Raw genomic sequence first — 21,359 nt, forward strand, 5'->3', positions numbered from 1 at the left:
CCAGTAACAACACACTTTAAGTAGCCTGACCTCTTCAGATATATAAGAGCATGCAATTAGTGCAATTTGTCACAGGTCTTTTACATTTTAATAAGATGTAATTAATTGTCTGTTTCATTTAATTAACTTTGAAACACTGACAGTTCTTGCTTTTCTTATACAGAGCAATGCTCCCTATTTGCATTGCTAATAATGGACAGAGAATTCCTGGGTATAATACATTTGTATACCTGTGCAAACCAGAAGACATTATGTTGACTTGACATGCACCAGATCAACACTCGGGATCCCAATATTGCACTGTTAGGAGGGTATGATACACAATTATATACACACAAACTACCCAAACATCACTATGAGTTCACACACACATACACATGCACAAACACGCAAGTATGTGGCTGTGTGTTAACACTAAGGGGCATTGAGGTAACTTGGTGTTTGGGGTCACTTGAGGTCAAGTGGCCCCAGGGTTACTCAAGGTCACTGGGGCTTGGGGTTACTTAAGGTCAGGTGGCCCCTGGAGTGATTTGAGGTCAATGTACCCCAAGGTACATTAGGGTGAGACAGGGCGGCAAGACACAAATGGAGAGATATCAGGGAGAGAAGGCAGAGAGAGACAGGGATCAGGGAGAAGGCAGAGGCAGAGAAAGAGAGAGAGATTGGGGGAAGGCAAAGGTGGAGGACAGAGGGACAGAGGGCTAGAACTGGGAAACCAAAGAGTAGAGTCCGGAGGTCATTGGAAAGGGAGGCAAAGCTAGAGATGGGGAAGATGAGGTGACAGAGAGGAATGAGGACCAGAGGGAGGTCAGAGAGATCGGGGTTTAGTTGGGAGCCTACAGCAAGACAGAGACCAACTCAGGGTAAAGAATATCAGTGTAATTAAATAGGGGGTCTACTATACAGCTCATGAAGTTATTAGTTCCTACACACACACATACACAAGCACTCACACACATGCACCCACACAATGGTAGCAGGAGAGAAAAAGGGTTGGTGGAAAGATTGAAGTTAAGTGTGTAGGAACAGAGTCGAGGTCCTTTATTTGGGGGAAGAAGGTGGGTGATAGCTACCTATCCTGAGGTGTGAGTTGGTCCTCGGTGGCCAGTTGGGGTCTTCTCCAGCAAGGTGTTGTCCAGAGGGGTTTGCCGACAGGGCATCTGGGTGGATAGGTGGCATGGCACAGTTCTGGTACAGAAGGAGAGGGCATCCCAAGGAGGTCACATTCTACCACCCTTTTTATAGGGGTGGGACATATGTGTCTCCTATGGGAGGGACATGTCCAGGCAAGGACAGTCCTGCTTAGATGCCTATGTGCAGATTCACGTGTCCACAATGGTGGGGTTGTTGGTTTCTGTAGGGTCTTTGTCTTCCAAATGTTGGGTTCCTATAAGTTCTTTATCTTTCAAATGCTGGGTTTTATTTCTGTTCCTGGGTGAGGTCTGTGGTTCCTGGGTAAGTCAATGCAAGGCAATGGTCGGGCCTGGAGTTGATAGTCCAGTCATTACTGGTCATTTAGTAGAGGCCTGCCACCATTGTACCTCAAGCACCCTCATTCATTCCTATTCGTTCAGGAACCAATTTACATGAAACTGCTTAGACATGAGTCACAGTTACAACATAGGTTACACCTGGGCAGAGAACACAAGATGGAGGCTTCATATACAAAATGGAAACTTGACATTACTGTCTAGACATAGGTCTAAATAAATTCAGTATAAAACAGTAAAAATCAACACAAACATAATAGAACACTATTTGCAATATAAAAGGGACTTGTTACTATGCAGGAGCATAAGAACTTAACTTACCTAGTATTACTTGTGATCACTTATAAGGGATTGGGAGGGCAGAGAGAAACTGAGACATGGTCAGGGAAGGGGAAGGAACATATTTTTAAATAATAATTAAAAAAATAAAAACTGGGAGGGGGGGATTGCTACAATTGGACCTAGCCTATATGCACATACGTGGTTATGTAACTTTTCTAGTGTTGCTGTTATCTGTTCAGTTGTCAGATCTTTAGGCCAGCAAGTTGGTGCTTATACAGAACCTAAAATTACTGCAGAATCCCTAGTATGAATAATAAAAGCAGAGCTCCAATGACTTAAAAAAGCCCAGCAACCTGGTATTATTGTGCGAGTTACAGGATAAGTCTAATTATAGTGTAAATATTATGAACACACAGGGATAATTCTACCTATTAGGCACCTAAATGTGATCCTATTTCACCCCGCTCAAGCCCCTGACAACTGTTGATATAAATAGGTAGATTGGTCCTTCTTAATGATTTTTTAAAAGATTTAAACAGAGATAAATAGGATCACACTTAGATTATACTGGGCACATTTACATGTGCCTATTAATGAGCATCAATAAACTCAGGTGCTTATTACTTTGGAGTTTATCACTGCCAGGCGTACATCTGCACTTGTGCATGGGACTGCAGCACATTCAGCTGGGGCAAAGTAGCCCCAGCTGGCAACAGGTCTGGGGGCCTGCCAGCCTGGGGCTTCTCCCCCCAGCTCAATGTGTTGCTGAGGGGATGGCTGGGGCATGAGGGTGCTTCAGTATGTAGTTAGCCAGCAGGCAACCTCCACAGGATAAGCCATCCTTATCCGCCAGCCAGCCAGGGCAGCATCTATATATGTCTGCTGATGCAGAATTTTAGTCTACTGTGCAGTAAATGTCTCCTGTAGATGCTCCCACTGACTCTAGTTATGTGCCTACTGGGTCCACACACTTTACTAATTGGATCAGATCTTTCCAGTCCTCAAAACTTCAATCAGAATAAAGAAGTTACTATTGGAAATTGAGCTTTTTAAAAAACTCACAATCATAACATGACATTTAATGCAAATAATCACTTTTAAAATACAGATTTATTTGGTATTTTTTCCATGATGGTTTTAAGTGCTTGGAGGGTTTGAACTGGAGCTGTTAAATGCAATCTAATTCAACTGAATATCAAATAAGATGCATACACACTTTCTCCTGTTGAATAGCATATGACTCTTCAAATCATTCCATAGGTTGTAATGAAGTACTTGAAAACTACAGAACATGATTCAGAAGCTGGCCTGAAGATATTGACAAAAGATGGGGAAATTACAAATTTCCCTTCAATATAGATATTGAACCAAAACATTAACTTGCAGAAGAATGCTATATGAATGTATGTGTTTTGCATTTTTTACAAATATTTGTTTAAAAAATAAAGCTATTATACAAACTAAAGTTCAATATGCGCTTTCATGAGTGCCCACTATAGTGATATATAAATCTTCACTTTCTATAATATATAGACACTGACAGGGACAGAATGAGCACCAAAGCATATATGAGGTAGAAATGATTTTTTATTACTTTAGGTATTTCTAGATGTCAGATAAAAATGAGAACATTGCTAAGAATTTTGCAGAATGACAGTTGTGCCTTATGGATAGCATTCTATAGTTTGATGTATGAGGCAGAAAATGTGAAAAATATTGTGAGGTACTAGCTTGACATAATGATGGAGAGCCAGAGGAAGCATGCTAGCACTGGAGGAATCTAATAGACCACCATTAAATAAGAAGGGAAGACTTTAGCTCTGCCTACCAAAGAAACAACAGGCCAGGCCTTCAAAATATGTAAATCATCAAGATTTCATTTCATGTCCTTCTACTAGTTATTTATTTAGATTCTGTTTTTTTTAAGATAATTACTACTGAAATTTTATGGATATGATAGCAGTTTGCAGAGCTCCTTCTTACATCTGTAAACTACAGAGGTGCTAGAAAGTATTTTTTAAGCAGGCTTTCAGTATTACAGAATTTGCTCTGTCATCTAATAAGGGAACATGCATGACAGTTTAAGAAAACACACTATACTTGTACTTAAAGATTGATAGGCAATACTCATGGATTGAAAATATAATATAAAGTAACCAGCATAGTTTCATTCATTAAGGCCTGTTCCACTAAACTCTGCATTTAGTGAAGAAAAAAGCTACAGTTTAGGAACCAAAGTAAACAGTCAATCTTCTTAGGGAAGTTATTTTCTCAATCTTTTCCAGAGATACCCTAAAATAGACCTACAACTGTATGTGTACATACTGTATGAACAAAATGAAAGCAGGATCAAACTCTGCATTTCTAATATTCATTTAACATGTGTCACACAAGCAGCAATGTATACTTGAATTATCATATTTTCCTTGCATATGACACACAACTGAATAAGATGCATGCCTTGTTTGTGAAAGGCAGATGTGCTGAGCTCCGGAGCCCCAACTGAACTCCATGCTGGCAGCAGCTCCACACACACCTTGGGCAGCACAACCCTGGACCCTCCCCCACCAGGCACCCCAGGGAGCACCACCACTGCAAAGCCAGTGTTGGAGCTTTGGACCTAGGTGCAGCTATCTGCAACCTCCCAGCTGCCTGCTGCAGCTGCCCAGAGCCTGGGCCAGAAGGCTGCAAACAGCTGCACTGGGCTGCAGAGCCCTAGCCAGGCTCTGTGATGGTGGCTGCAAATGCAACTCAGGTAGACTGCAGGGGAGGGGTGGGGGGTTGTGCTTCCCCAAGCCCATTCCCAGCAATATGCCCCAAGGTGTGCATACAACCACCACTGTCACAGAGGACACCCAGGACTCCAGGGCAAGGTGCAGCTGTTTGCAGCCTCCTGGCTGCCTGTCACAACTGGCCCAGGCTCTGAGCAGCTGCAGCAGGCAGGTGTACCATGGTCCAGAGCCCTTGCACCAGCTCCATGGCAGCAGCAGCAGTTGCACACACACCTTGGGGTACATGGCGAGGAAGAGGCCAGGGTAGTACAACCCTGGTTCCTCCCCTGCCATCTGCCCTGAGGTGTGCATGCATCCACTGCCAGCAACAAGGATTATGCCCCTTGCAGCTCCCCTACCACAGCCTCTGGCATGCCAGGCTGAGGCACGAGGCAAGGTTAGGGTGTTTTTGGCACTCCAGCCAAAAACTTTACCAACCCGTGTTAGTATTATTTTCCTCTTTTAAATACAACCCACGCTTTGAACAGAAAAAATCATATATGTAAAAGAGAAATTATCTCTATTTTCAACAAATTCAGTACTTGATAATACAGCACAGAGTAGGTAATTAAGAATAAACTGACTTTGAGCTCATGACAGTTCCACACGGAATTGGCTTTAATTCAGATAATTCTATGCTATTCTACACAGATCATTTTACCATGCCAATCACTGTGATATCTGAGCCACTACTCCTGCTTAATAGTGTTTAACTAAATTCAGTTTTATTATTTTTCTAATGATACAATTATGTCATTTTTGAGCAAAGGAAAACAACAAGAAAACTTTTTTTTGCTTGCTGCATAATAAGCACAAATTAAGAGGAATCCTTTTTGTAAATAATTCCATAAAATAGCCAAAGGCTCAGCAAACATTAGAGATATAAAGCAAACTGTAGTCATATTAAATGTGCATATCAAATAGAACAATCTGCCATTTTGACATATTAAACACTAAGCAGTGGACCGCATCTATGTGCAAACGAAGAAAAGGGAAGGAAAAGAGTGAATATTCATAAGACGATAATAAAGAATCATTCAATTCATTCTTTTTAGGATCTACCCTAATCTACTGGTTGGATGGTAAAATTCAGTGCCAACTCACCTCATTTTTTATGGAGGGGGAGGAGTTACATTTTGTATCTTGGGCCGAATCAGCCAAATCAGTTCCAAATTCTGTTCACTGAACAGAGCTCAATTGTTCAAGTCCATGTGGCACTACCACCAGCAAGTATCCTACCACCCAGACTCTTCAGCCTAGGGCTTCAGATACTCTGATTTTAATTAGAGTGGCTCCCAGCTCATTCAATGAGTTTTAATTAAAGCACCCCCATGGCCATTTTGAAATGCAGAATGCTTAATGCATGTGATGGTGAGGCATGTTGGAGTGTTGCTGGCCTGCAAATAAGTACCACAAAGAGGTTGTCACACAGCAGCTTGCCATGTTTTCTGGACCTCTAATTACTTTTGTTTCTCTCTTCCAGATTTTCTTCAATTTGTCATGTTTTCCTTGAAGTGTGACCAAAACTGGAGAGAGTACTCCAGTGAGGCCTCAACAATGCTAGCACATAGGATGCCTGCCAAAAAAAGGTTCCCATCAGCCTATTTTTCCAATGCTCAGCATTGGCTGCATTTAATCAACCTCAGAGTTGGTTTCCATTGCTGAGCACATGCTGCTTTTGGTTGCAATTTAATGAAAGACATTTAGTATCTATTTAGTGAGATTTCCCTGTATGTAATTATAAGACAAGGTTTTTACCCCCGTGCCAATTCAGGGGGAAAAAAACCTCATCTTGGAATTGAGTGAATAGTGTATATATAAGTGTGTGTGTGTGTGTGTGTGTGTGTATAAATGTGTGTGTGTGTGTGTATTCTCTAACTTTAATTAAACTAATGTTTGAAGGAAACAATACTAAAGCATATACTAATGCTCAAGTCTCAGAATAAGCAATTTTTTCTGCAATTTCAAGTCATTTTGTTAATGTAGGAAAATTGGAGTCCTTTAATCCTATATGCCATGGGAGGGCAATTATTTTGGGTGGAGGGCCGCTTAGTGAGTTTTGACAAGCTGTCGAGGGCTGCATGGTAACCCCACCTCTTGACAGGTGCCCTGCCCCCTGCTCACCATGTTGGAACCAGAAGTCCCACCTCTGACCTCTGACCCTTGCCACCGGAAGTACCTCCCCTTGCCCCTGGAAGTATTCCTTCCCAGAAGAGGGTTTGCTATCTTAGAACCAGAAAAAGACAAATTATGTACTAAAAATCAAATAGCCATAATATTATATTTTAATTCAATTAAAATCTGTATGTTTGTCCTGATATGTGTGTGCTTGTGCTTTATATGTAAAAGTGATTGCATAACTCAAAATGCAGTCTTATAGTGTGTGGGGTGTGCAGGGTTGTATGGGTAGGTAGGTAGATGTGAGGCTTATAGGGAGCTCTGTGTGTGTGTGCGTGTGTGTGTGTGTTGTATTTGTGGGATGTGCGATTGTGTCTAGAGGAGGGTGTGGCTGTGAGGTTTGCAGGAAGGGTTGCAAGGGGGGAGCCAGCTGGGCCCTTTCTTCCCAAAGTCTGATAGCCACATTTGCACTCCACTGGCTCCTGCTGCTGCCAGGTGACTGGGTGCTACTGGAAACAGGCCTGCCAGGCTCAGGGGGCAGTGCAAGGTACTCCTGGAGCCATTGGGAGTGGCACAAGCCAGTAGGGGTGACATGAGCTAGTGGGGATGTGGCCTGGGATACGGGAAGCCCAGGGAGGTGGCGCAGAACTTATATCACATGCCAGAGGCTTGGGGTGGCAAAGGCCTGGCTGCCCATCCCCGCCTCCACAGGCAAGCCAAGGATGGGCAAGAGGCTGCGCCAGGAGCTGGAGAGGAGCCACGGCTGGTTTTTTCCTCCAAAAGTTTCTGCAGCCTCCCTGAGCTTCCTGTGCCCCAGGCCAGGACCCTGCCAAGTCTTGCCACCCCCAGCAGCCTCAAGAGGCAACCTGCACTGCCCCTGGGGCTGGCCAGGAGCTTCCTGGGGCCCCGAGCTCTTCACAGCCACAGGAGTTCTGGAGCAGAAAAGCGGCCATGGCTCTGCTCCTGCCGCAGCCTCCCGCCTGTCCTGGGGCTGGAAATCAAGCTGCCGCTGGGCCCCTGTGGGGCAGGGGGGCCTGAGCCTTCCTCCCAGGGTGGCAGTGTTCAAGACAGCCTCCCGTGGGGGAAGCAGCCAGGCTGTTGCAGCTTCAAGCCTCAGGCACAGGATACAAGTTCCACACCACCTCCCTGTGCCCAGAGCCACATCACTGCCAGCTCCTGCTTCCCCCAGTGGCCTCAGACACTCCCCATGCTGCCCCCATTGCCAGACAGGGGGGTTGGGAGCTAGTGTACAGCCAGGTGGTGGCCTGGGTCCAGTGCCAGCAGGGCCAGAGCAGGGTGACAGGAGCCCGGGGTTCAGCTGGCTGGGCTCTGTGGAGCTGGGCTGGGCTGCCCCAGCAGGTAGAGAAAGGAGTCACCCCACTCTGGACCCTACCAGTGCTGGTTCACACATGCCCCCTCACTCCCAGTCCCCCCTCCCCAGCCCCATGCCCTGTCAGGGACCAGCACACGCAGCCCTGACCCCTTCTTACCTGAGTTTCCCACGCCGGCACAGGCGGAAACAGCCCCATGGTGCCTCCGGCTGGGGTGGGGTGGGGCAGGGCAGGGTGGGCCCTGCTCTTCCAGGGGCCTGCTGTGGCTTCCCCTGGGTCCTACTGCCCCTGGATCCTGTCACTTCTGACAAGAGCCAGAGGCAAATAAGTATTCATTTTTAAAATTTTTCTAGGAGCCCTGTGGGCCAGATAGAATGGCCTAGTAGGCTAGATCTGGCCCGTGGGCCGTATTTTGCCCACCTCTGCTATATGCAAAAAGATTAGAGCCCAGTATTAGTCATGAAAAATTCACTGTTCCATAGTGATGCCAAGGTTAACATAGGTTCCCAAGTTGACAGAGATGAGGAAGATAATGGAAAAATGGAGGAATAGGTGAGACCATTCTAAAAGTGCCTGCATAGCATAGATAGAGGGGTGTTGGAGTTACTAAGCAAAGTAGAATTTTAATTTCAAAATAGGCTCCCTCTTTAGTGGTAAAGTACAGCTAAAATGTTCACATTAACATATTTTATAGAATGTCTGTAACCTTATTCTACAAATGTGCAAGCACATTACCCTTGATTAAGATGCCTGCCAAGGATTTGATATTCTCCTTTTGAGTTTGTACATCATTAATTTTACCCTAAAGATCTTTCTTATTCTTATTTCTAGACTCAATATTCTGTTCTGGATCAACCGTTTTTGATTAAATCAAATCTAGAGATGATTCACATGAATTAAGCTTGGACTGTAGGCTTCAGACAAAAGCGAAAATCACTTACAAAGTTTTGTAAGTATCTTGTGTTGAAATTTTGGGGGTTTTTAGGCATAGGCCCCCAATTAGCTAACTGGACATCAGCAAAGCAGTAACATCAGAGATTGACCATGCATAAGGATGAAAGGATAGAGGATACCTGTTCTTTATTCTTTCAGTTCCCTTTTGATGACACAAAATAGCCAAAAGATATTGATTTGTCAATCAAATTTCCATCCTTTCTTTTAAATCAAGAACTATAGGAGATTTAAAAAGACATTTTGGGTACACATGTCTACATTTAAATTAACCTAACCCAGTTTGGTTTATCTAAATTGCCTAATCTTACAGGCGTTCAGAGGGCTTAAATTAACCAAAAATGGTGCCCCTGATATAAGTTAGTTCACTTCAGGGGGTGCACTTAGATATTTAAAAAAGTTAACCAAATCTAGGAAATGCCTGAATGTGTTTGCTGCACAGCCCTCTGTTGGGAAAGACAATCCGTTCTCACCAGCCCCAGGGACAAGTAACCTCACCCCCACAACTCTGACTGGGGGTCAGGGTAAAAATTTTCCCCTTCATTAGAGTTCTGAGTAACTCTACTATTATTAATAAATTCACAGGTCTTTATACATCCATTTCCATTTTGATACAACTTTTGTTTTATCAGTATCAAGTTACTTGGTTTCATAAGAAAAGCAAGTGATAAGCAATTGCAACAAATTTGAGATGGACCGTGTATAATCTTTAATTGAACAAGCAACAGCCTTTTATAAATCCTGAAGTAATAAACTAGCAATGCTTATGACCTTATTAGTCGTGCATAAAAATTACTAGGGGTTACATTTTCAAAAGCTCCCTTTAAAATCCTGCATGCATAATTTCTCTGCTTGTAGCTCATATTTGCACACACAAATCATTTAGTTCCAGGATCAGAAATAACGCTTGTCAAAATCCTACATTAAAACCTTCCTCTTGCTGGGAACTAGTTATGCTTCATAAAGCTAGTTGTGATGAAATTTCTAGTCAAACTATGTTTACTCCAAGATCAGGATAAACATATAATTCTTTTTGCATTCAAAATGATCTTGCATGATAGAATGAAGAACACACATAAAAATTATGGATGACAAGCTGTGCGGGATTGCAAGCACTTAAGACGATAGGGTTCAAAATTATCTTGATAAATAGGAATAATGCAAAAGCAACAAGATGAAGTTCAATAAAGACTTGTGCAATGTATTATATTTAGGAAAGAGATAATGAAACACATGAATACAAAATAGGGAAATAACTAACTAGGCACAATCACTGCAGAAAAATGTCTGGAGGTAACAGTAGATCACAAAATGAGAAAGAGTCAATAATGTTGAGCTCTTGCAAAAAAGCCAAGTGGTTTTATATATGAGGCACAGGAGGTAATTACTCTGATCTATTCAGTGATAGTGGAAGCTCATAGCATACTGTGTCCATTTGAGGCATAATACTTTTAAGAAAAATGTAGACAAATTGGAGACAGCCTGGGGGGGAAATGCAACTAAGAGATTTTAAAATCAAATGACTTATGAGGACAGACTGAAGAGCTAGGTTAGTTTAGTTTTAGTTAAGAGAAGACTGTCTGGGAACCTGATAACAATTTTCCAATATGTAAAAGATTTCTATAAAGAGGGTCAATTGTTGTTCGTTTATACTGCAGGAAAGAAAGAAGCAATCCATTTAATTTACTGAGAAAAGAGGTTAGATATTAGGACAATTTCTCTGTCTGAGATGTTCTCAATATGATTAAACTACCTCTAAACATGGGGATATATCCTATTAATGCTGAAGTTCCTTCCAACCCTACATTTTTAATATAGTTAAAAGGTTAATGCTAATATACATTGACATTTGAATGACACTGAACTTGTATCTTGAATCAGTGGTATGTGTATTTTGTGATATATATTGAAATCTGTTTGTGGTGGAAAGTATTTTTGATTTGTTCATAGAAATGTTTAAAATGAAAGGTTATTCTAAAAGACTTTATTCCATTTATAAAATGCTGTACATTGATCTACCTCAGAAGAGGAAATACACTGCAAAAATTTAGCATTGTTGAAAGAAGTTCAAATGCAGATATGATTGATGTCAGCATCCAGCAAAGGACGAATGGGAAGTTGGTAAATGCCACATATACATAATGCTTTGATTTTTAAAAGACAGCTGGGTTTCAGTCATCTTACTTGACATTTCCCCCTTACATTTCAAGTTATTCTTTGGTATAAATCGCATGTTTGTCTAATGTATTCTGCTGTAAAGTCTGCTTTTGATCATTTTGATAATCTCTTTTGGGCTTTCTAGAGGCAGCTATAGTTATAATAAATAGGCCACAAGCCTTGTTTACAATAGAGACTAGTTTGTGATTTGCTCTGTCAAAAATAAAAAAAGAAGAAAGGATAAGTTGGAGAAATTTTAAACCCTAAGTAGAAACTTTGCATTTTACTCCTGTTATGCTTCTCAACCTTTTTAGACTTGAGGTACCTCTGGATCAACTCAAGGCATCCCTTGGAAAATGCCTGGTCAGAGTTTTCACCCTTTTCTTGCCTACAGAAAAATAACAGAGCAGTTCTTCTGTTGCAAAGAACTAAGAAAGACCACAAGTATGGATTTCTATTTGAAATCTCTGAGTTTGTCTTGTGAATCATATTTGTTAACCTAATAGCACTAACTTTGTGTGGCACCCTACAACACTCTTGAAAGAATTTCAAGCCACCCTCTCTGCTGTGGCACCCTGGTTGAGAATAACTGCTCAGAAGGGACTCCCAGGTTGCTGATGTTCTCTGCTTTAAAGTGAATGGACACTGTAGCAGGGAGACAGTGGCCCTGTTACAGAGCCACCCAAGAGACATGAATTGTCAATTAGGAATGCCTAAACCAGCAAGGGAGCTGATTTGGAAACTTATTAATCAGAAATTGAGTGTTCCCAAACTGGCAGAGATGCTGACTAAGAGCTGTTAATTGATACTTAGAGACTTTGTATAATAAGAAGACCTAGAAGACTGAAGACCTCCCCTGGAAGGGGAACCAGTGCTGGGGCTGAAACAAGCCCAAGCAATTGTGTAGTTATCTGTGTGGAGGCGCAGGCATGGAGGAGAAAGTGGAGAAGTTTTATTCTCATGTCTGACCAATGGAGGAGCCGAGGGAGGGTTTGCGAGTGCAGTCAGCATGGTGATCGCCAGGACAGATACTCCCTATTAGTGAGAGACTGACTGAGTGAGATAGTCCCAGCTATCCCAGTAACTTTTGAAAGACTTTGTATGAATAAGGTGGGGAGTAGACATGACTGAAAGGTTCCTAGAGGTGGCATGCTGTCTTGAGAGTTTTAATCATCCCAGCTGGGAGTGAAGAAAGAGAGGACTGCAGTCCGCCACGTGCAGTCCTGGTATGGCAAACTGCCATTTCATCATGGAGGTGGGAGCACAGGAAGTACCATCCTTCATGTTCCCTAAGCATATAAAGGCTTCTGACTGAGCCTACTAAGGCATTGTACCAGCAGAGCTTGAACACATGCCAGCAGTCAGAGATGGCGGCAGGGTACAGTGTGACATGTTGTACCCTTTATTAAACCAAAGACTTTTTACATGTGCTCTCTTTACCTTTTTCATTTTCCTCCCATCAAGTTGTGGCAGGTGAGAATGAGCACAGGCAAGGGAAACGAGTCCAAACATGCCCACTGAGTGTTCATGGTAGCTCGATCACAGATATTAATAAGGATATTAATTTTAATATCTGTGATATTGAATATCAGAATTAAATGGCAATATCCATTGGGACAGAAAAAAATTCTGAAGATTCAGCTGACACATGGGTAACTAAATAACTTTAGGCCTATGCAAAGTGGCTACTACTCACTTTGGATTTGGATTCAGCCAATTCAGGGGACAGTGATTCAATTTGGTCATCGAATCACTGTCCTGAATCGATTCAGCTGAATCCAATTCATACATTTGGCAGTAGCTGAATCTATGAATCAGCCAGGCCAAGCCCATCCCCTACCCACTCTCCCATCCCTGGCAATGGCTGCCCAGCCTGCCCCAGCTCCTAGCACTCTGGAAACCACCCCCCAGACTCACCTGATGCTGCCAGGCAGGGGCAATCCTTGCTGCCCCCCACTGCCCCATTCTGTGTGGGGGACTCAGCATGAGCCCCCTGACTCCCTCCCCTGCTCTCCCAGCCTGCCCCCCCATGGCTCTCCACCCTCCCCCACTCCAGCCCTTAAAGGCAAAAAATCCTGAGACCCCCCCCCAGACTCACCAGTTCGTACCAGCAGGGGGAGATCCATGCTGCCCCATGCCATGTGGGGGGCTCGTCCATGAGCCCCCTGAAGCCCCAAGGCCACTGCAGCAGCTGGTAAGCCCCGGGGTTTTTCTCTTTTTTTTTTCTTAAAGGGCTGGACCTAGGGTGGCTGAGGCAACCATGCGGGGCATAGGGAAGTGAGGGGGGGTGGTAGGCTCATGGCAGGGCCCCCATGCAGCATGGGGCAGTAGAGGGCAGCAGGGATCACACCCCTGCCTGGTAGTACCTGGTGAGCTGGGGCTTTTTTTTTAAAGCACCAGAAGCTAGGATGGGCAGGGCAACCATGGGTGGCTAGGGGAGTGGGCAGGGGTTGGGGGGGGCTGGGGCAGCAGGCAGGGGATGGGGCCTGGCAGGGGTCGCCCCATGGACCCTTCCCCCACCCCCTACTTACCAGCTCTGAGTCAGACTGCAGGTCCCTGCTGCAGTGGGTGGGGACTGCCCAAATCATCAAAGCTCTTTGAATCTTTTCCAAAGATTTGGAGAGCTTCAAACTGATTCAGACCTTTCAATTGGTTCCCTGATTTAATTAAGATTCAGAAATTCAGCCACCAAATCAGGCTGAATCTCCTCCAAATCAAATCAGCACCCAAAGCTTCGCACAGTCCTAATAACTATATCCTGTGAAGATGCTGTGATTTAAGGAGGTTCTAACAAGGGTCTGTTTTGGGGTGTTATATTTTATATGCACCCTTGAACTAATGCCCAAGGTTACAGCATGGTTTGGATCAAAGTTAAAGCTTAGAGTGCAGACAGAAGTTATGTTTGTTACATGATCAGCCCCTTGAAAGCACTCTACAGCCATGTCCTGTGAATGGCTGCAGAATGCTTTAAAAGTGCCTGACCATGGGAAAAATTAACCTTCATTTAATGAGGGTTCAGATGGAGGAACTCCAAAGCAGACCACCTTCAGTAACTTCTGTTTTTCCCCGCCTGGGAGATGGGCCAGGCTGTATCATCCTAGACCCACCCACAGTGCTGTCTTCAGAATGGGAGTGGGAGATAACCTCACCTAGGATTTACCTAGCCTGTGCTGGAGGGTGGGGTGGGTGGATTGGAGCCCGCCCCTCTTGGGGGGACTTCAGTTTACCTGCCCCACCCTCCAACACAGGCTGGGCAAACCCTAGATGGAGCTCCCTCCACCCTTCCCATCCTATTGAAGATAGCACCAGAGTTGGGAGGGAGGAGGGTTAGGGGAGAGAGGCTGCAGTCACTCAGCCTCTCTCCCCTGGATCAGGTCAAAAGTGGAGCTCAGCCACCTGGTCTCAACAAAATAGCAAACATCCTTTGGGTTGGGGGTTCAATGTAGCTTCATAGTGCTTTCTGCAAAGTTCCATGAGTTACAGTGGGGAGCTGCATGTCTGTCAGTGCCCTTAGTTAGAACTCAGGCTTTAACCTGTTTCCTATTACTTTTCATAACATTTCCTTCCAATTTAGGAAATAGTCCAAAATAACTATAATGTTTTCACAAATTTTATTCACAATTTGACCCTGAAAACATTTTCTCCCAAATTATGCAGGTGAAAATTTTCATGTGTATAGATCAATTCAAATTACAATTAAAAACTATTTCCATGAGTAAAGGGGAATATTAAGTCCCAAGTCTAAGTAAAAAAAGAGATGAGCTCCTGAATTTGATCTTTTGACTCAAATAAAACTGTCAAGGAATTAAAGTTGAAATGTAAACATAAATACAGTCATAAGTCTTGCCTCCAGTAAAACCCTCGGGCAGGTTGGAAAAATTTGAACCATGAAGATTTGCCTGCAGGCAAAACAGTTTGCTAAAAGTGTAGTGCTTCATTTAAGAGATATGTGAATACCTGCAAAATGTTCGGGTTTGACAGGTTTCATTCCTGTCTATCTGTCTTCCTCACAACCTTTCCCACCTCCCCCCTTACAAAGGCTCTGCTAGAGCACAATCTGAATCCAGCTCCATCAAAGCAGAAACAGTCTGTCATATCTCTAAATTTTGGAAGCTGAAAGGCAAAGTCTTTGACATGTATAATATGTTTTCTTTGGAATTTGGGGAGGGAAATCAAATAAACAAACAAACAAATAGTGCTTCTTAAGTTCTCTGAATTTTATGACCAGTTGCATTGCATCAGCTTGTTTTATGACAGCCAAACTCATTATTACAGGTGAGTGAGCCAGAAAAATTCTGAATCCATAAGCAATACCCTGAGGTATTGCATTGAACACAAAGGACAAACATGTTCTCAATCTTTTTCGTCTTAGCAATTCTTAAATTATATTCACAGCATTAGTCATGCATGGCACTGATGCAGGTTGTCAGCCTTAATCCCCTAAAACTGTGCCTTAGCTGTTGTGATGTATTCACAAAAACCCAGTTGTAAGGAGATGCCAACAGTACAACAGAACAGCTAAAGAATGAAGTTCTCATTGTTACTCTGACAATTAATGAGTTTTTAAATAAATGATCTATGCCTCAAATTCTATTTGACATTTATAGGAGTTATGCTCATGAACTGCTTGCAGGATTGGCCCATAGCCCCATTGCTGTATTTCATTTAGTAAATATAAGAGAAAAAAATTCCTACAAGTACTGTGATAGCTGAGGCTCTTTCAGCTTTCAAGCTGTTAAGTTTTAACTACATTAGGACAAACAACCAAAAAAAAATCCCCAACAAAGCTACTACAACTTTTCATCAGAATATAGAGTATAGGTAAGACAATACCAAATATCTATTAACATTCAAATCAGTAACAATAAAGAAACAAACTGATAGGATTATTGAAAGCTGGTAGATTTAATGGCAATGATCTCTGCTAACGTTATTTAAAAAAGCCAGAATGGACACTTTATAATTTATGTTGAAACTATCTTTGGTTGTATTCCAATTTTAAGATGCATACATTTTGGAGGACCAAACATAGCAGGCTATGACTTTTCTTAGCATCTGGACACCAGTGATTACTGAAGTAAACAATGGACACATCCACATGAGATGTGTTAATGAACATTAGCCTAAGTTAATGCACATTATGGGCACATGTCTAATCATACCTAAATTTGATACCTGAAAATGCAGGTGTCCAATTTAGGACTGGTTAGTTAATGCACATGTGTAGATGTGACCTTACACTAACTTTAGTGCTGGGTCTGTCCTGGCCTCAGCCCAGCCCTGGGGAACATCAGAGTTCAGGTGCTGGGCATCTGCTCTAGGACCCTGCCTCCTAACCCCCCACCCCCATGACCCTCTTCTCTGGGCTTGAAGACCCAAAATATTGTAAATAGTTTTCCCCTTGTATATTGTTTCCCACTTATAAGCATGTCTTTTACTGTTGGTGGGTGGGGAGGGTGGTGGAAGTACTCTGTCGGTTGAGTGGGGAGAGGAAGGGGGTTCTATTTGTGAGGAGGGAGGGGAGAGGGATGAAAGTGAGTGTTGTGAGGGTAATAAAGTTCTTTTGTTTCACACATGTGCATGGCCCAAGAGTGGTGGTGGGAGCTGGTAGGGGGTAAGGGGTGTGTGGGTGGTGGGGCGGGCAGGCTGGAGCAGGAAATTCAGAAGGAAAAGGTCAGGAATGGCCTGTCACAGCTGGTGCCCTTGTCCCTGCTGGTGGATATGCAGCTGCACTGGGGCCTAAGCAGTGGGAGGCCTGCTGGAGCCAGCAGGGCTAGCACCATAGACACTAGGAATTTGGGGCACTGGTCATCGCTGGGAGAGGCCAAGATGGAGCAGCAGGACACTGGGCAGCATTGGCAGGGGCAGGGATTGGGGCAGGGGCTGGAGTAGCCCTGGCATGAGGAGGCAGGGTGGGCAAAGAGGCAGCTACTGTGTGCTGCCCTTGCTCTGGGCATGTGGATCTTTGGCAGAAAAGTGTCTGCCCAGGGATCAGAGTTTCTCAGATGGATGCCAAGTGGTGACAGCCATGTGGCTAGAGGCTGAAGCTCCCTCCAGTGGCCACAGGAGGACATGGCAGGGCTGCAGGGATTTTGGACTAACTTTAGTGACAAGTCTCTGCACGCGTAGACACCTGACAAAAATCACTAAATGTGCATTAGCTTAATGCACAATCAATTTAGTTGCACTTAAATGCACATCTAGACACACCCAATAAGTCACTGAATAGTTCCCATTTTATATTGTTCTCAAATATGCACCTCTTTATGGTACAGCAATGCACTAGTTTTTTACTCTTTCATTGTTACTCTCTCACCTGCCTGTCTCTCTCAAACCAATTCAACTTATTAAACTTTAAACTTGTCAAAGCTGAGCTTTTTTTATAAATCTTACTAACCATATCATTGATTTCAATTCTAAGGTCTTCAGAGCCAAGTCCCCCACTTTTAGTGAACAGGAGCCACACATTTGTTTGGGGCAAAGGAGTGAGTGTGTTTTCTCCCCTGATGCATGTGTGCACATATGCGTATGGGTCTGAGAGATCTCCTGTGTTCTTTAATTTAACATATAATATGTGTATCTCATTTTAATTTCAGTCCCTCATTGTCAGGAACAGGTGGCTGGACCAGATGTACGTCTCAATGGATCTTATCTGAGCTCCCAACAGGAACATCAGAAGCAAGCACAACACATACGGCAGGGATTGCAAGCACCTCCTACCTGCCATGCCTACACCAAGTCTCCATATGTCATCAGTAGAGCATTTTCAGACTTGGGAAACAAATCCAGAAATAAAATAGAATTCTCTTGTTTGTCTTTCAAAAAATATTCAGAGTCAAACCCTCCTTCCCTGAAGGGAAAAGGTGTTCTTCACTCTAATGACATTCACTTACTGCTGGGGGGAAAAAAAAATCAGTCACCTCTATTACAACCATTGCTATCTAGATCTGGGAATCTGAGTTCAAAATTCCATCCTTACACTGATTTACTCTGTGTCCTGAAACAAAAAATGTATACACATACAAATAAATCAGCAATTATGCACAGCTTATACTCACAACAATTAAGCACAAATAGCTCTTGAAAAAAAAATGGGCTTTTAAATTGTTTGCACTAATTCCCCACCTGTAAAACGGGGGTAATAATAAGTCTCATACATAGATGCTGTAGGTATTACACAGGGGTGGTATGATAATTAGTTTGTTCGTTTTGGTAAAATGCTTTGAGACCCTTATATAGAAAGCAGTATTGAAGCATAAAGTAGTAATAAAACTATATTTACCCAAATTTTCATGGGTGCAGGAATGGATTGGAGGTGGATGTTTGCTGCCTTTTTTTTTATTGCACACATTTCATGGACTCCGGTGGGAGTTTGCCCTGCCTAGGCAAGGACTAAGTAAAAACTGAATAAAGACATTAACATCTGGCCTTCTGTAAAGGGTATTTATAAGCAGTTGGATTTTCCTTGGCTAACAATACAATGGCTGGAACATAACAATCTGTCTGCATACTCATACCCACAGAATCCTGCAAAGTGGAAAATTTGCACAAATTTATTGGAGAAGAAGAGATGGAAATGGGTTATCTGAATTCTTCTGAAATGAGGATGACTTAGCTTGATTGCAGCTACTTGTAAAAGTTAAGTCTCAGCAACAAAAAATACAAATATACAAATTACAGACAGAGTCTTTTGGTTCGAGTTGATATCTTTTATTAGACCAACTTGGGGGTGGGTTGAGGTTTCTAGCAAGCTTTCCGATAACATGGTATCCTTTTTCAAGCTAGGTGTATACTGGTATAAGGAATTTGGTTTCTGCTTGGAAAAACATCAATTCACTCTATAGCGACTAGGTTGTGGATCAACACAATAAAAGTTTCCCTATTACACACAAGCTCAAGAATAAAAACATCCCAGGTCCAGGTTCCATATTCCATTTTAGGAGCCAACCTGAAGAATTTTATACTGAAGTTCATGAGTTTACCCGAGACAAGCTTCTCTTATATGTACGGATAACACTTCCAGGTGGCTTTGTTGTTGAATGGCGGAGCTGAAAAGCAAGCATAATTAGTATATCAATGAAATCACTGAAGCTGCTGAAGTCATTCCTATGCCCATCAATGACAATTTTTTCCTTAAAATCACCAATTGTAGATACATACCAAAAGTCAATGTGTTTGGGCTTTTTCCAGCAGAGAGTTTCAAAACCCAAGCAAATGTACAAATGACATTGCAAACTGAAAAGTTCTCATTTTGGTATCCTCTAGAGGGTCATTTCAATAATAGGAGCTACATAATTAACCTTAATGTGCATTTTTTTTAAATATCTACTGAAAGCAATTCAAGACAGAATCCCACCCTTTGAAAAATGTCTCCCTCCAGTCTTTATTCCTCAGTCAAACTTTGCACTGCGGAGCTAAAATTTCTCATTTTTCTCTAGAGAAGAATATTTTAAGAAAAAGGCAAAGCACAGACTATAATGAAAGTGTTGATCACAGTGCTCTCTCTCTAAAAAACTAAAATCAAAAAAAAAAAACCCAACTGGTTCTACAAATAGGAAACATTTCTAAGGCCTGTTGCCTCCTCACCACTCAAGACCCCATCCCCTCTACCTTCCCTCTTCCCCCCTACCCCCCTCCCAAATCTGCATCAGTTTCCTGAGTAATCATTGGTTTTAGTTTGGTCGCAAATATTCAGACTGAAATTCTGTCTCTACTGAAGTCAATGGCAAAACTCTCATACTGAAAACCACACAAAATTTCAAGAAGTCTGTCAGTTCCCACTGGCTTATCAGTTTGCATTTTAATCTTACCTGATAAAACTGTCTGAACCAGTACCTGCAAACTGATGCCCAAAGTAAGCTGTGGAGGAAAAGGTTTATGCACTCTAATGTACACTTTGCTTTGTGCTGTTTCATTATCAAGTTCCAACAATAATCTCAGTAAAAATATTTTCACAGCAATTTGAACCCTTCCAAGCACTGAAAGGTTTTGTGGTTTCCCCACAGGAAATATTCATATTTCTCTCCCCAATGCCATTTGGGGCATGGGCAGGGGAGAGCTTCTTTTAACTGTTTGATAACTCCCAGTACATTTTTTGAAAACATGGTGCCTCCTAGCACCAGAGACTATACCACAGAGAATTTCTCCTTTTTCTCTTCTTTCTTATACCTTTTCTGCTCTCCCAGAAATGAACGTGTGCAGGGTGTGAATCATCTTGTATATAACTTTATCACTGAGAGCTTATAGGTCAATCATAGTCACCTCTGTTATATTTAATACTGCCCTTTGCTCCTTCACTCCTATCCAGCAAACTGCAGTTGGTCACAGTTACTCACTATCTCAAATCAGTAATCCTGGAATGGGTCTTAAAATCTTTTGAAAAACCTCTGAGACCTTGACATTTCAAAGTCTGACAGCCTGAACTTCCAATGTTGAATGGTTATAAGTGTATGTCCATGCCTCCCTGGATTTTATAGCACCAGTGTCTTGCATTCTTAATCTAAAATCACTTTCTGCCTCAGGCTAATATGCACTACTATGTAGAAACAAAATCTAGACATTATCCAAGTTGCATTAAATGTCTGTTTATCTCTGTAAACTGATTGACAGATACTAAAAGATATACTGTGTGTAGTATATCTACATGGAAAAATGCCCAATGAAGGAATGAAGGAAAAACAAATAAAGCGTCTTAACCTCCTTAATGATGTAATAACTGTCTAGGCTAATGGTGTTATCAACACTACACACTGGCCATGCAAAAAAAGAATATAATCTAAATTTTAGAGGTTAGCCAATTATTCATGTATGGAATAAAAACTAAATATAAACTTTAAGCAACAGTGCATTTGAGCAATACTGAAGGAGTGTAGCAAAAAAAATAGGGAATTTAGATCAAGCAATTCAACTCTAATGACATGTGAAAGATTGCAGAAATCACTGAAAATGTACATAATCTTATGCATTAACATCCTGACTTAAAGCACAGGTTTGTTGTGGGTAGGTCTTGCTTGACCAATCTCACTTCCTTCTACGACCAGGTGACCTATCACCTGGACAAGGGAAAAGAGATACCATATATCTTGACTTCAAAAAAGCATTTGATCCGGTATCCCATGATCACCTTTTGGCGAAACTAGCCAACTGTGGCCTTGGGTCCACCATATTCACTGGCTGGGAAATTGGCTCCATGGTCAGATCCAGAGGGTTGTAATTGATTGCAGTCACTCATCATGGTGTCCTGTGACCAGTGGGGTCCC

Source organism: Crocodylus porosus, unplaced genomic scaffold (genome assembly GCF_001723895.1).
Source record: "Crocodylus porosus isolate Cpor-Errol unplaced genomic scaffold, CroPor_comp1, whole genome shotgun sequence".
Classification (NCBI taxonomy): Eukaryota; Metazoa; Chordata; order Crocodylia; family Crocodylidae; genus Crocodylus; species Crocodylus porosus.